At 44.7% G+C, this 16,221-nt stretch overlaps 2 long non-coding RNA genes across 3 annotated transcripts in view; one reads left to right on the forward strand and one right to left on the reverse strand.

Annotated features, from left to right (window-relative positions):
• Positions 1-5,520: 5,520 nt before the first annotated feature.
• Positions 5,521-8,511, forward strand: LOC142775201 (uncharacterized). The gene is made up of 2 exons (XR_012886694.1): positions 5,521-5,921; positions 5,999-8,511. It is a non-coding gene; the product is annotated as an uncharacterized LOC142775201 (long non-coding RNA).
• A 2,783-nt stretch (positions 8,512-11,294) lies between these two features.
• LOC142775202 (uncharacterized) overlaps positions 11,295-16,221 on the reverse strand; it is a 51,969-nt gene continuing 47,042 nt past the window's right edge. For both annotated transcript variants that reach the window (XR_012886696.1, XR_012886695.1), the window contains one exon: positions 11,295-11,464. This is a non-coding gene — a long non-coding RNA (uncharacterized LOC142775202). The remainder of the gene's footprint in view (positions 11,465-16,221) is intronic.

Below are 16,221 nucleotides of genomic sequence, written 5' to 3' on the forward strand. Positions count from 1 at the left end.
GCGTCTGTGCCCTGTTTGGGCCTTTCGGAGGCGAGCTACCCGTAGCTAGCGCTGCCTGGGTACCTTCAAGAGACGACACCCTTTTCAGTAGGGTAGTCATGCTATCAGCCAGTTGTTTAATCGATTGCTGCATGCTTTCCAGAGCCTTGCTGTTGGATTCTGTCTCCATAGCATCCCACTCCCCTTGGGGGGGGGGGGGGGTGAGGCCCTACGTTTTCCCGAGCGCGCCTGCACGTCCCCTGGTGGGGGAATCTGTTGTCTCTCACCCTGCGAGGAGTAATGTTTGCGGAACGACTCAAGGTCATCACTCAGCTGTTGAATCTCTGCCTTAAGGCAAGCATTCTCTTGGATCAACTTAGCTACCCTGGGGTCTTCCCTATGCTCTGGCAATGGTACCTGCGTTACCTCTGGTGGCGGCGCCGCTGGCTTCGGCTTGGCTCGATCCGCCCAGGTAGGTACTTCCTGGATTCGTGCCCGGGAGCAAGAGCGCCCTTTGGTGCGAGCGCGGCTCCTGGAGCGGTAGCGCCGGCGGCCAGCCGGCGTGACGGAACGCCCCTGCCTGGGAGCGCTTGCCACGCTGGAATCCCTTGACCGGTCCTCTTCGGCCAGCTGTTGCTGAGACTTTTTGACGCGCTTTCGGCGCCGTCGTCTTCTCTGTCGCACGACGTAAGAAACTTGAAAGCGTTCTTTGCACGTTCTGTCCGCCGTCGGATGTGGGCCTCCGCAAAGGGCACATTTCGGCGAGCACTGGTGATCGTCGGGTGGAGACACGAGCCCACAGCCCCTGCACACCCTCTTCTTGGGGTTGGGGCAAACATCGGCCTTGTGACCAAGTCCTCCACACGCGTAGCACATGTCGGTTTGGCGCTTGTAGAGCGTGCAGCGCAGCATGCTGACGGCGCATATGACATAGTTTGGTACCTTCATGCCGTCGAAAAGCACTACCACAGTAGTGGTGTTCTTGATCCTTTTGGCTTCTAGGGCCTTCGGATTTCGCTGGTTGACGATCATCGTTTGGAGCTGGGCCTCACTGATGTCAGTGTCCACTCCTCGTATGACTCCTTTACAGGTGTTATCGGGGGCCACCACATATGCCGCCACATGGTACATTCCTTCGCTTATCCGAATCTGTTGGATCGCGGCGTAGGCGTTTGCGTTCTTCTTCTCCGGTGTGGAAACTACGAGAATGTTCTGGGCGATGTTTGGGCAAACAATGTCCCCTTCCGTCTCTGCCGGGGCAAGAGCAGCCGCCATGGCAATAGCCTGTGCGAGCCTAATTTGGCTTACTTTTCTGACGTCAAGTCCATCCCTCGGCCTGACGATAATTCGTATGTGGTCCCTCGGCAGCCGGGGGAGCCTCGATGCAGCTGCGAGGCGCTTCATTACACCTTGCGGGGCTGCCGTGCGGCGGCCTCTCTTCGAGCCCACATGTGATGCGTTGCCCGCGGAAAGTGACGTTTCTACACGAGCTTTCTTGTTCCTGGCCAGCGCTGTCGTCCAACCCGGGCGATTGGCTTCTTCGTGAGAGATTTCCTCTCCTTCCACCATCTCTACTTCGGGCATGTTGCCCCTTTTCTCCCGCCCCTCGCCGTCGACGCTAGGCTGGGCCCGGTAGGGTTAGCCGAGCCGCGGCGCGTTCCACAAGAAAAGTTCCAATAATTCGGCAAAAGGACCACTCACCGAAAAAAGTCTGGTATCGACGTGATCCTCAGAAGAAACTGCGTCGAATGAAACGCAGCTCGAGCACAGGCACCACGAAAATCCTAACGAAAACATTAACAGAAACGGGAGCCGATCTTCTCGCGTCCGCACTGGTCGGCGACCGCTGCGTCTCCCCCTTTTTAGATCAGCAATTTTGGCGTTTGCTAATTTCAGAGCTAACGCCAGGCGGAACATGGGGGAGGCTTTTGTCCTGCAGTAGACGTAGTCAGGCTGACGATGGTGATCAATTTCAGATGCTATGCCTTGTATTACAGTGTACTAGAAGGGGGCAGTGGAGTGAACGAGGCGGCCACGCCGTGTCTCGGCTGATTCTCCAGCGGGTGACAGTAGCGGCGGCGCTGGAGTCGCATGGTACTGAGGATCTCAGAAGCGTCTGCATTGCGAGCGCACGCGAGTGGTCCACGAAAGCATGTATTTGTTTGTTTTTAGCACGTTTATTGCGTTTCAGAGTCTTTATCTGTGTATGCACACATGCTAAGCGCAATGGTGTACGAGTGAATATGCAGACACGCCGAAAGTGCTTCGAGACATTCACTGTTTCAAGAGCCTGCCGAAAAAGAAAACATGTAGTACAATCAGAATTTGCACAGATCCGCCTAGCTTTTCACTCAAGCAGCGCTTTAAGCGGCGCTACATCATAAATGGCTACTGGTGAACTACAAAGAAGGAACCATTAAAACCGCGAATAAATCATACGCTATAGTTTTGTCGGCAGTTTCTATATCCAGAGCATTCTTCCTCATATAGGTCCACACGCCCTCGATTGCTAATGAGAAACCCGATTATAAGTAATCTTGTCCCCCCCCCCTTTATATTGGTGACGACTTAGTTTTATCATCCCAGTTTTGCGGAATATAATAATTAAATCTTTCTGAAAGGCTTTCTTGTTTTAACCGCGTGCTTTCGCGCTCACTTTGCTTCTTTTATGCAAGCTACAGGAGGCCGAGCCAGGGAGCCGAGTTGAAAGAACGCCTGTACCTTCTAGTAAAAAACTCTATACAAAAGGGGTTATCTTGAACATAATAAAGAGTACCAGTTGTATAATATACATATCCCGTCTGTTACTCTGCGTAAATTCGCACGCCCTTCCTAAATAATGATTGAACCGCTCACAAGGTTTTTTATGGAGCTCAAATTCAGTAGATTGGCGTGTCATAACTCAAGGGTTGTGACATCATGTGCTAGACATGAATGATGGGCCGGTACGACGAAAGCCGCATCAAAAGAGTGCCCCGGAGAAGCCGGAGCGCTAAGCAGTTCCTGCGTTCGCGCGCGGCTCTTTAAGTACTATTCGACATCAGCGCCGCCGCTACGGGCAACGTGGAAGGCATCAGGCGGCGAGGCGCGGTCACGCCCTAACTCAACACTTCGTTCTAGTTCTAGTACACTCTACTTGTATAAGTTGTATTGAAGGGGTTGCCTGCTGAATGAGCGCAAAACGCCTGTCATCTATAACGACGGCATTTACGTAAGGTTATTTATCATTACATTTACGCCTGTTTAAAACTTTTTCCGTTATTTTTGTTGTATATGAGCTTTAAAAACGCAAAAACTTATTTGAAGACACCCCTACCCAACGTTACTAGATTTTGCCCCTACCTAAGTAGCGCCATCACCATAGTTCCGACGACGGCCGCTTCTCAAGTGACCGCCGATAATCCAGCAGGCAAGGGAAATCTAGGAGGCTATGACTATAACCATATTGTCACGTGCTTGTCAATCTTTTTGACAAGCACGTGACAATATTACAGTGGCTAGAATAGGATGCGCCGGCTAGCGCGTAACGCCATGAGAGAAAACCGCCAGATGGCGCTGGCACACGCTTGCACGTCACCTAAGGCGGCGCTGCGCTGCGCAGAGACGGCAATAAACCACGTGCGGGGGCAACGTGAAACATTTAAAATACATTTTCTTACTCGTGGATGGCCTCAAGTGGCGACCGAGAAAATATGTTAATTAGCTTCTGAAAAACAGGACGCCTACGCGGGTGCACGACTGATCTGAAATATCGTCAGGTCGATAGGTTGCCGAAAGTGAGCGCGTAACGGTACTGAAACATTTTATCGATGAGAAGTGGTAGAAGAGTGGAATGATGAGCTCAGTTGTGAGCCATTGCTTGCAACACTTTTCACGGCGAACCACTATTTTCTCAAGCATTATTCTGTTAATAATTGATTGATGATTTATTGATATGTGGGGTTTAACGTCCCAAAACCTCCATATATTTATGAGAGACGCCGTAGTGAAGGGCTCCGAAAATTCTGACCAACTGGGTTTTTTTTCAACGAGCACCAAAATCTGAAACCTGTAAATGAAGCCCCATCAATCAAAGCGTCATAATCATGAGGCGAGAACCACGAGCGGTGTCTGAATGAAATCCTTTAATTTCTACACACAGGTGATAAAACACATTTCCGAGTAGTGACTCACTATTTGTTTACAACAATGCATTCTTAATAATTTGTTGCACGTCCTTTTTTTATCCCCAAGAAAAAAGTTTATTAGTTCACAAGCGCCCCAGAGAACATTGGGCTGCAAGCCTAGGTTATGTGCCTGAGCTTCAGGCACTTCCTCTTTTCACGGGAAGATGCTCGCTTTTTGAGGAGTACCTTTGTGTAAAAACGCAATTGGGTGAGCAGAAAAAACTTGCTTACTTGATTCGTGAAGCTCGGACCATGTTGTGTGCAGCCCAGTGTGACATTTTTTTTTTTTTTTCAAGCAGGAAACAAGCTCTTCCAAGTTGTCACTGTGAAGCTCGTTGTAGCTAAAGCACTTTGAAAAAGTGATTTCAAAGGCGTCGACAAATGCGAAGAGCTTCTCCGAAAGTCCTACCCATAGGCGTCCACACGAGGGAGGCAAAGGGGGCTGGCCACCTGGGACGGGGGCGCTAAATCTGTTCTATCTAGATGGGTGGCGTAAAATCTGCCTCATACACTGATTTAATATAAAGGAGGCACCTTGCAATAAACATTCGCCCCCCCCCCTTTCCCCTGCACGGCAAGCACGCCCACGGGTGTACCCCTTTCAATGCGGACTGTTTCGAAGTGCCGGGAGATGTACCTCTCGCTGAAGCGCAGCTCGCGCACAGCCGAGTTATCTTGAAGCAGCTTGTCAGCGCGCGGGATCGCTCTACGCCACTGCGCTAACAGAGCTTCGTCCTTTGGAACGCCGAACAACGTGCACTGGTGTCAGAGTGCCACCACAATTTAAAAAAAATAAAAACAAGGACGAACGCGCCCGATGAAACTGTCGGAAACGTGCAAACGACGTTTAAACGATTGCGCGCTCCCCCACGCGGCTCCTGCTCGGAGGCTTCAGTGCGCTCCGCAGGTGCCGCTTGCCGCTCATCACACTTTCTTATTCTAGCCACTGTAACCATATTAACCCTATGGGCTTTTATGGGGGGTTGAGAGAAAACCCCCGCTTTTTGCCACACCAGTTGCAAGGGGTGCCGAGCGGTGGCGCTACCATACCGATACCATTAGAGTGCTCAAGGCACCCTAGATACCATACCATCTATCGAACTTTTAAGCAGGAAATTGCCAAGGAAAGGATCTATGATAATGCTCGGGGTAGTTCTCTACTGTTTGAGGCAAGGACGGGAGTACTGCGAACCAAGACATATCGGGCCAAATACGAAGGGGTAGACACAGTATGCAGTGCGTGTGGAGAGGAAGAAGAAACTGCCGAACACTTGATAATGTTCTGTAAAGGGCTTCACCCTATAGTTCAGGATGATGGCGCAGAGTTTTTCAAAGCACTGGGGTTTAGGGACCGGGAGGGCAAAATAGACTTTAAGCAAGTAGACTTAACTAGAAAGAGGTTATCTGATTGGTGGCTAAAGTCAAGGCACGAGTGAAAATTAAACTCTTCACTGCAAAGTACGAATCCTCAAACTCACTTTTTAAGGAAAAAAATAAATATAGTTTTGGGTTCATTAAGTATTACGGCTTGGTGGCGCTAGCCACCGCCCGATCTAAAGGGTACAGCCATATCCATCCATCCATCCACGAGACCACGAGACGGATATCGGTAACCATTATTAGGCGCCGATGCGGGCTCTCTGAATAAACAGTCCACTCCCGGTTGTCAGCCTATTGTGACGTTCTTTTAGGCGCTCCGGCGCTACCGCGCCTATTGTCTCAGTCAGATGGTGCCCCGGCGGCGATACAACAAACTGGTGACGAGATGAACAAGAAGTAAGCATCTTACGTACTTCGTCGGTATTCTCCGTCAATTTCTACGCGGACTGTCACCTTTTCGTGCACATTTACAGGGCACCTCCCTACTTGCACGCTGCAAATGTGTTAGGCCTACTGAGGCCGTCCCGGCACGTTTGGCCACTGCTTGCTGGCACCAGTGACTCGCCGACGCGTACTGGCGACTGCGACTCGTCAGTGCCTCAACGTTCCAGTATGACTTCCGCGATCCATTTCCGATGGAGGCGGAAATGTTGTAGGCCCGTGTGCTCAGATTTGGGTGCACGTTAAAGAACCCCAGGTGGTCAAAATTTCCGGAGCCCTCCACTACGGCGTCTCTCATAATCATATGGTGGTTTTGGGACGTTAAACCCTACAAATCAATCAATCAATCAACTTCCGCGATTGCTCCTCCGCCATTCCTGCAGACTCCGGGCACTCCTCGCGTGCCTTGGCCTAAATGGCGCCGTGTTTTTTACACATACGTTGACGTCGCCGCCGGGGACACCGTCCTGCCCGCTCTCAAGAAGTCTACTACTTAACGCACTCGGAGTTGAGGGCCTTGCTGTCTACTGGACACTACACAGGACCAGGCGGAGACGGGACGAAGGCACGCGGGATGAATACATCGCAGCACTCACTCTGCTAGAGAACCATTTCAAGGCTCCAAGCAATGAAGTCCTAGAGCGTCATTACTTCAATATGCGCAAGCAAATACCGGGGGAATCGGTTACTAATTTTCTGCTTTACAGACAATGACGAGCAAATGCAACTTCGGCGCCTCTGCCAATTCCATAGACCGCGATCAGCTGTTCAGTAGAATAACTACAGAAAATGCCTGAAGACAACTCTTTCAACTGGGTCCTGCCCTTACTTTACAGCAAGTAATTCAAATTGTGAAGGAAGAGGAACGTACTGAACCCGAAATGCAGGAATTTGCGAACGCACAAGTTGAGCAGCCCGGATTACAAGATGGCCGCCGAAAACAAGTATGGCCGACGGCCTCCCTGACAGAACTCGGCAGGAAGCCAACATGGCCGCGGGCATCACGACTTCTGTCTTACATCAAATTTTGCAAGCCATCAGGATGGACCACACTGATCTGAATCAAGTGTCTGCTACAGATGCAGACTTCATCAACACTACGCGAAGGTTTTGAATTTTTTTGCCTGCAGGAAACGAGGTCACTACCGAGCTGTATGCCGTTCATCAAATGTCAGCACGTCTCAACAGAACTTAACTGAAGTGCAAGATACTGCTCTAACAAACACAGTTATAATCCTACACATTGATGAATGCTTCAGCCGTTCTTCGCCACTGAAGATTACTGTTCAAGATGGTACAGTCAACATTCCTTTTCTCGTTGACACCGGTGTGACTGTATTATTGCTTAACTTACAATATTTTAAGTACATTTTGGAGACCAGACTACTTGACTCGTACGTTGTTCTTCAAAACTATTGGAAGAAATGCATTCCCAACCTCGGATACTTCTCTACAAATTTTCGGTACAATAATACCACTGCTGCTGTCCCATTTTATGTGAAGAAAGCTCTGGGTTCTTCAATTTGGTTGGATGCCATTCGAAGCTTCACCATAACCATTCATGGCACAACATTAACCTGTTCACAAGTTTTAAGTTCAGAAACCCCAAGAATTCCTGCCAATGCTCCTTCTGAATTTCATCACCTCTTCACCAAGGAACTCGGACTGGTGAACGGCTACATGCACGAAGTGAAATGCCGTCCAGGTGTGCAGCCAGTCGCTGCCAAACTATGCAGATTGCCATTCCTGCTTCTGCAACAAGTCTCCGATTAACTTTCTCGTCTTGAAAAATCGGGCGTCATCAAAAGAGTTTCAGCATCTGATTGGGTCTCTCCAGTGCTCGTGGTGAAGAAAGAAAAAGAACTGTTCCTTAAGGCTCCGTGTTGACTTGTGTGAAGCAAACAAAGCCATTGTGGTTGCCTGGTTTCCCTTGCCCTTTCCCTTGCCCACTTTTCCAGAAACTTACAGGTGCTCTTTACTTTTCGAAGCTAGATCTTGCATCAGTATACCATCAGGATAACTTGTCAAAATCAAGTAGACTTAACTACCTTTGTAACACGGAATGATTTATTTAGATTAACTTGTGCTGAGCATGATGCTAATTTAAAAATTGTACTAAGACGGGAATGAAACTGATCAAAGGTCGATGAGATGTCCAACACCGCAGATAAATTTACCCGATAATCAATTCTATTGTTGCAAGTATTGTCTGTGTAAGCTTTCAGATGATCAGCAACAGCTGGTCCATTAGTTCTGAAATATAACCCGAATGTTACTGCATACCTACTGATATATAGGAGTGTATAATAGTATTTGTCTAAAATATGTAATTGGCAGGTATGAAACTATGGCTGCAGTGCTCCAAGCAAGTTATTTGTGGTTATGAAATGCTGGGAGTGCCTGATCACAGCATTATTGGGAGTCTGTCATGATGTGCAGATCTTTTGTACTTGCATAAGTTTTTGTGCTTGCAGGAACATGGAGAGCAGAGCAGTGGGGACCTACCTTGCTGGCTATCAAGCGCACAATAAAAGAATTCGACGTACCTCTCTCGCAGCCATGCATTGCAACTTGAAAACATGTGCACCTCCAACAGAACAGAAGTTTTTGAGTTAGTTGAGAAGGTAAAAGTATCTTTAGATGCTTCAACCCCCCCCCCCCCCCCCCCAAGGGGCGTTGATGGCCAAAAACAAAATGCTTCAACAGAAAAAAACTAAGGCAAAGCTTCTCTTGATTGTCATAAAGCAAAGCCCTTTGCTAGTCTTTTGCAGTAAATTTCGAATAGCCTTCCTCAATACCCAGGAAAGTTGACCATTTTTCTAGTTCAGCATTTCGCTGACCTGAGTGTTACTCTAAGCGCTATTTTTACACTTTATAAAGCTTGTTTTCTATCTGTTCATAACAAATTGCTAATAGTAATACTTGAACGCTATATGTCTAAAAATTCAAATACTTTTGAAGTCGACTGTAACAACTTTTTCAGATTTCCTTTGGCATGTCGGAATGCTCTTGTAACATGTGACAACTTCACTGTAATGAATGGAATATTTATCCTCAGACTGAACAGTTGCTGTTTCAACTGTCATGCATTTGAATAGATTACCAAATGCATTACAAATTATATACTAATGACAAAAGCTTTAACTTGGTAAACACCAAGAGTTATAATTCAACTATTCCATCTCATGAAGGGGATAACGTATCATTCAGTAAAAGCATTGCTGATGATGACAGTGATGGAACACATTGAAATAATTAGTATGAAGGTTTGGTGCATGTGCAGTAGACCACAATAGTTTGCAGACCACGCGAGTGCGTCAAACTGCCCGTCCGTGCCACCTAGTGGTGCACCATCTACCGTCGACCGCAGTTCTGGGCTGGAAACGGGTCTTCTTATTCACTGGTCTCTCAGTTTTCTACTGCCACGTAGCGCATTGTTAGCTCACAGTTTTCACGAGAAGCACTTATCTGCTGTATAACCATCACGTTGCTGTTTTCATAGGAGGATTAAAACTATCACGGCGTACCTCAAGTGGTGTTCTGTTGGCTAGGTGTCGCTTTGTGATAAAGATTGCAATGTAGACTACTGTCCAGACAGAAGCTTGTAGATGCAGATGCCAAAAGCGCATTGCCTTGAAAAGCAAGAGGTGAAAATTATCTGTACCCAGTCAGAAAAGAGATAGACCATCGATTACGGGAGGGATGCTTTCGGGGCGCTGCAGTGCTGTTGACTGTTGCTGACATAGCGGAAGTCTCGCAAGAGGCTTTCAGCCATGCGCTCACGTGGTCCGTAAACTTATATCTGGTCCGTAAACACATATAGTAGCACCATATTTATCTGTGTATTTCATTAATGACAATTGGATAACCTGGAAGTCTTAATATTGCCTGTCTTTGTCATATGTCACTCCAATTTAGCATTAAGTCCAATGCCATATGCCAAAACAGATTAATAGGTCACACCTCCCAATTGCCACAAAAAGGTTTCTTTTCAAGCCAATGTTTTTAAGGCAGTGACATTTTTCAGCATTTTGCTGTACAGCATATGAGTAATACTGTTTGTTTGTACAGGACGCTATACCATCGGTCACATTTACATGCTTTTAGTCTACATGTGTGCAGTTTTGAAAATAATGAGAGTCAATGCAACTGTTTTTTTTTAATATAAATGAGATTAAAAAAAGTCTATTCTGCCACATGTGCAGAGGGAAATGTTGCAGTGGAGTTCTGCACGAGATTACTGGATTGATTCCCAACCACAGCAGTCACATTATAGTGGGTGGAATATGTACTAATGCAATGCACTTCAAAAGAAGGGGAGAATTGGAGAGAGAAGGCTGGGGAGCCAACCAAGCTTAGACTCAGTTGGCTATACCCAACAGTTGGTGTTGTGAAAGGGGAGTAATAAAGAAAGAAAGAGATAGGCAAAAAAGAAGAGAGAGAAAGACAGATAAATATTTAACTAATTTTGGATTCAATTTGAGGTCAAAATAATTTGGGATTCACTTGCTATAGTGCAACTCATAATCAGGTTATGGTTTTGCAACATGATACCATAGAAGTTAATTTTAATTTTTCTCGAGACCAGCATAGGTGCACAGTGCTTGCAAAACCTTGCTCCCAGTTTTTCTCATGTGGATGTCGGGTTCATCACAGATTTTATGGCATTATTTAGCAGTGTGGTTTTTCAGGGCCTTCCTGATTGCTGTGTCCCCCCCCCCCCCCCTCATTTTTCAAAATTTTAAAATCCAGAACACAAGTGCACTGGCAAATATTTACAGCCAAGTACTTTTGAACTGCATGGGAGGATGTTTGAAACGGTTATGTGCTGAAGTTGGTCCATATTCACTCGCACATCATGCACATCAAGAACACAATTGCTTCATCTTCATTATGCAAATTAATGTGCAGTAGTCATACAGCTATATTGTAAGAGAAATAAATGTTTAAGACAAACAGGAATGTTTAATGAAAGTGACTGGCAAGAGAATGCAAAGTTTGCATTCCTCCAAAAAGTTGCTTGAGATTTATGACACACCTCAAGGATCAATATCAATTTTCTATAATTAGAGACATGTGCAGGTTAATAAAAAGGTGCATCATAAATACAAACGAGGGAGCAATTAAACATTAATGCGACTGAACACTTTTACTAAAAATCCTATTCAATATTGCAGGAAAATAAAGCACCTGTAGACACATATTGTGACAGTAATGTAATAGCAACAAAACACTCAGCTTGAGGTTGAAGTTTTAATTATAGTCACGGCAATGCAGCTTTATGATGCAGAACAAATAAAGGAATCATAAAAATGAGCAGATGTTGGATGATGAAGCCAAAACAATGTTTTATTAGCAGTTTTTAAAATGCTTAATTTGTGCCCCTTTTCCATTATGCTGATGACTTAGCTTGTTGTGCACTTGCTTGGAGTGCAGATTAATTTCCACCATCCTTTTCACCTTCCTCCTTTGAGGCCTTTGGCACCAAGTCCCCCAACCTGTAACAGACATGGCAAAATACTCCACCTTTATTCCTGTACAGTTCAACCGGCAGCCTATCTTCCCACTCCCAAATAAAGGTGGGGGTGAGTAAGCTGTGCATGCATGAACTTCACTGCATGACACTGCAATCTAAAACAAAAGGTCTTTTAAAAATGATGTGTGTCCTCTTTGTTCAGGCTGCAGACACTTAAGCAAAATTTGCTGAAACACAAAAATATGAAAACAGGTATGCTTTTTATTTCTGTAATGTGTAGTAAAGTGATTGTGCAAAGAGAACACTCCCAGGTAGAGCACCTGAATGAGTGGCAGGCATTCCTTGTTTAAAGGGGTAGTCACATTCAATGGGCCTCTTGGGCAGCCCTGGCAATGCTGTGGTATTGGTTAATGCTAGCGCCTCCATTTCGATACCGAGTCGGCTGTGTAATTAATTAACATACCAAACAAGTGCCCCTTTTTACTTTACAGGAGATGTGAAATATGTGCCAATCACTGAGCGATTGCACGGTGAGTGGCACATGTGGGATATTGTGAAATAATTGAGGGAGGGGAGGGGGCACTTGTAGCAGAAAACAGGTTGAAAATAATTGTTTTCTAACCTGTTCTCTGCTACAGCAGCTCCTAAGAGCCAAGTTCTGAGAGTCCCTATATATGTGCAAGATTTTTCAACACTTTGAGAGTGTGGTGCCTCGAGGCTGCATTCTGAGTTGCCACAAATTGTCTAAACATTTGTAAAACATCTTTCCCCCTTAAAGAACTCACGAAATGAAATAAAATTTCACTCAAGGCTTCTTTTCTGGTCTGTAAAAACAGTAAATGCATGTGTATTCAATACAGCATTTTATTAGAAATACTGGTGTGCTTTTTTTCTTGAGGCTCTTCCACTTCCATATTGAATTTGTGTCCAAGACCAAGCAAGGGCGTTCCTCCAGATCATGTCCGATTATCTTTCAAACTAGGGGAGAGGGGGGGGGGGGGCATGCTTGGGATTTTACAGTAGTATGAAGTGGGATGTAGTGCTTGGGCCAGTGTGCATTTTTTACTTCCAAGTGCTAAGGACCTGGAAAGCTTCTACCCTTACGTGCTACACAAGAACAACGAACACAGTAAGGCAAATTAGGCTTACGCTGTTTCCAATTTTCAACATGGTGAAACTTGCATGTACAGCAAAAATTATTGAACGAGTTGTGGAAATGAGTCAGCCATGTGTAGTCTTTGAGCCTGTGAGACCAGACTTTTCATGTTACCAGTCGTAGTCAGCATGACGGTATGTTCTATGTCATATCCAAGTGACAAAGTGCATGAAAAGTCCAATAAGTTCATAAATAATGCTAAGGGAGTGCCAACACAAAAACTAGACATGCCATTCCTTCTTTTGCAATGAGTGGCTTATGACTCCATTATCTTGGCTGCAAACCTTGCTTACCTGAGTGCACAACAGTCAATTGTTTAAAGACATATTCATAGTGCATCGCAAGGACGTAATGATCCTCGCCTCGCGAGGCACACATTGCCGCGGACTTGCGACACTGCATATTTCTTTTGTTTGGTGAGAACTGCTGTGCATGAGCTCGTTTGAATGTAGATGTTATGTGTGTCTGTTGCATTAAATAATTGTTTTCTGTGTCACGCATCGTAGCCTCCCTCCCCTTGCATTACACGCTTTGACATGTGTTGCATCTAACCATCACAACGGCACTCACTTTCATTTCTTTTTGTGTCAGTGAATGAGCTGATCAGCTATACTACATCACACTTGTTACTTCTTTTTCTGAGCGTTAAAGGGACACTAAAGAGCGAAATGATTTTACGCACACCATTAAAGCACGACTTCACAATGTCAAAAGCACTATTCTTACTGCGGCACCATGCTTGGCAAGTGAAAAAACACAAAAAAATGCCGTACCCAACACGGTGATGTCATACATCTTGATGCCATTTACTGGGTCCTACATAGCTTTTAATCAATAAAAATAAAGGAAAATGTCATCTGTGGCTGTCATAAACCTAGCATACAAAGCTTGAGAAAATATCACCGAGCTAATAACAAAAATACGAAACATACATATTAAATTCTTGATGTCACGCATAAAGATTTCGGCGCAAATTTCAAAATTGAATTTTCAACCTTGATATTTTCTGCTAATAATGAACTTACGATAGTGAAACATATCGCATTGGTATTCAAGTTCTCAAGAGTGCAGTTTTTCTAAACCAAGTCATTGCTTCTCTTTAGTATCCCTGTAAATCTTTTGTAAAATACACACAAAAAGCCCGTGAATCAAGTTCAAACAAGTGCAAAGCTTCACAGCAAACTAGTGTTCAGAGGGAGCCTGGAGTTTGCACAATATGATTACACCCGTGCCACACTGCAGCAGCAAAGGGCACCAAACCTCTTGGGACTACAGCACCGGGGGCCCATAAATCCTTCCGGAGGGCTTCCTTCCGGAGTTTCCTTTCATAGGTTTAATAGTGGCGAAACGTGGCCTTTAAACCACCTGTTCTATATAACCATATAAGTAGATACTAAGCTGTGTATTTATCAAGTTTAAATATTATTTGTTGATCATGATACAGACAAGTTACCTTGAGCTAACACTGATGTAATTCAAAATAAAATCATTTTGAAGAATAGATTCAGTAGCTCTGCTGCTAGCCTCCCTTTTTCTTCCTGTTCCTCAGTAGATTTTCTAAATGAAGGCTTCCCGCTGGATCAGTGCGAAATGATGCGAGCACTTCCACATATTTTTTTAAAACCTGCTGAGCACTTTTTAAACATATATTACACAATGCACCAAAATTTGAGGTAAACTTTTTAGTGGCGAATAAGTTTTCCCATGACGCAAAACAAATAAAAGCATTGTAAGTAATCATACAAGCAATATCAGTGAGGCCAACATGAATTGCTTGTCCAGAAGTTGGTGAAATTGTGTGGAATCTTGCATATGCTGTTGTTTGTGAACAGAAGCATTAATAAACGAGGTCTTGTCAGCACATAAAATTGTGCCTCACACTGTTTTTCAGCACAAAGCTACTTTCGCAAGCAAAATTCACTGCAATTCACATATTAACGTGATAGCATTAAAAAGCTCGTCTCGCGGAAATTTGGTTGTTGTTCGTTGTGAGCGAAAAATCATCTCGTGCATGACCAAGAAATTGAGAAAGATCCAAATAAAATAAATAATAAAAATTTGCGGGTCCAAGTGAGCATCAAACCCAGACCATTTGTAGGGCAAGAACACCACACAGCCACGCATCTGCTTGGAAATGCAGTGAAAGTAACCTACATGGTTTACAAATAAACACGTCCTACATACAGGCCTCACAACACATAATATTACAGTGACATTGTGTGGTACAAACGTATTTTGCCATCAGGTGTGAGAACACGTGATTATCATAATAACTTCGTGGTTTACAGCTGGCCACCCATTACAAAAGACAGGCACATCACTGCACGTAATTTCTTCAAGACCAGAAAGAGATGCATAGCGAACTTCAAAAGATTTCATGCGCATCAATGCTCATGATTAAAAGCATGCTACATATTACACAAAATGCAGCTGCAGTGAAAGCTTCACTGACACAATCCACTTCTTTAACTGATTGATTACATTGTCGTAATCCACAATATAAGTGCGAAACATTGTACAATAAAAAGTGTGCACTAATTATTGAAGAACGGCTATTTGGGCTAGTTGGTTGCAGTGACCCCTATTAATATGCACTAATTAATTGAAGTACACACTAAGGACAGCTATCGCTGCGGCATTCACCTTTTAAAAGGGATACCGAAGAAAAAAACTGGCAAAACTTTGAAATTCAACTTGGAAGATGTCACTGTTCTGATAAAGAGAGTTAATTTCCCATATTCTTGAACAGCTGGTAGTATTTTTAATGGATTTTCAGCGTGAGGCAGTTGCACGCGAGCGCAAGCCATGACGTCACAATCGCCGAGACGCATGCAGGAAGCACGTGTTTCTGTCCTCCCTTTTTGTGCTAGTGCTTTGCCCCAGCTGGAAGCATGGTTTGTTGCTGTTCAAACCAGTTCTGGGAACCGAAATGCGATATAAGCGAGTTGAAACACACAGAGTGATGGTAGGCATTATTGGCTTGCCCGTTTCAGGTGTTTGTGGAGTCACTAAATGTCACCTTCTCTCGTTCATAGTGTGACCGCTAGATGCGGCAAGTTTGGAAAGAACAGATTAAATTCATTATTTTCCTGTAGTTTCTGCCTGGAATGAAAGTTGTCTATCAATTTCAGGGATCAATCTGTAAATTTGGTTGAAAACTCTTGGCAGCAAAAATTTCCTGCAGCATCCCTTCAAGGGTTTTCCAATTTTTAAAGGTATCCATACCCTGCAACTTATTGGCCAGAGGAGCTTATAGCATACTTCCTTTTGCATGGCTACGAGGCCATTGTTTTGTAACTAGCTTTGTTGAGGTGATAGTACTATTGCAACAAACCTGCTATAGCTTAATGATCACTTCATAATACATTTCTTCTTGTAGCACTCTCCACTAATCACTGTCATAATCATACTAAATACATGTATTTTATGCCCCTTACTAGTATCGTTGTTAATCATCCACAACTAGGTAGTCATTCACTCTCTTATATAAATTAAAATGACTGTCTTGATATTATATGCCCATACTTGGCACTTGTGCCTTAAGACCTCACGTATTAATAATTGAGGTACCGCTATAGCTCAGGGCTATAGGCCAACTGCTAATGCTTGCTTCCACAAATTCT

Source organism: Rhipicephalus microplus, chromosome X (assembly GCF_043290135.1).
Source record: "Rhipicephalus microplus isolate Deutch F79 chromosome X, USDA_Rmic, whole genome shotgun sequence".
Lineage (NCBI taxonomy): Eukaryota > Metazoa > Arthropoda > Arachnida > Ixodida > Ixodidae > Rhipicephalus > Rhipicephalus microplus.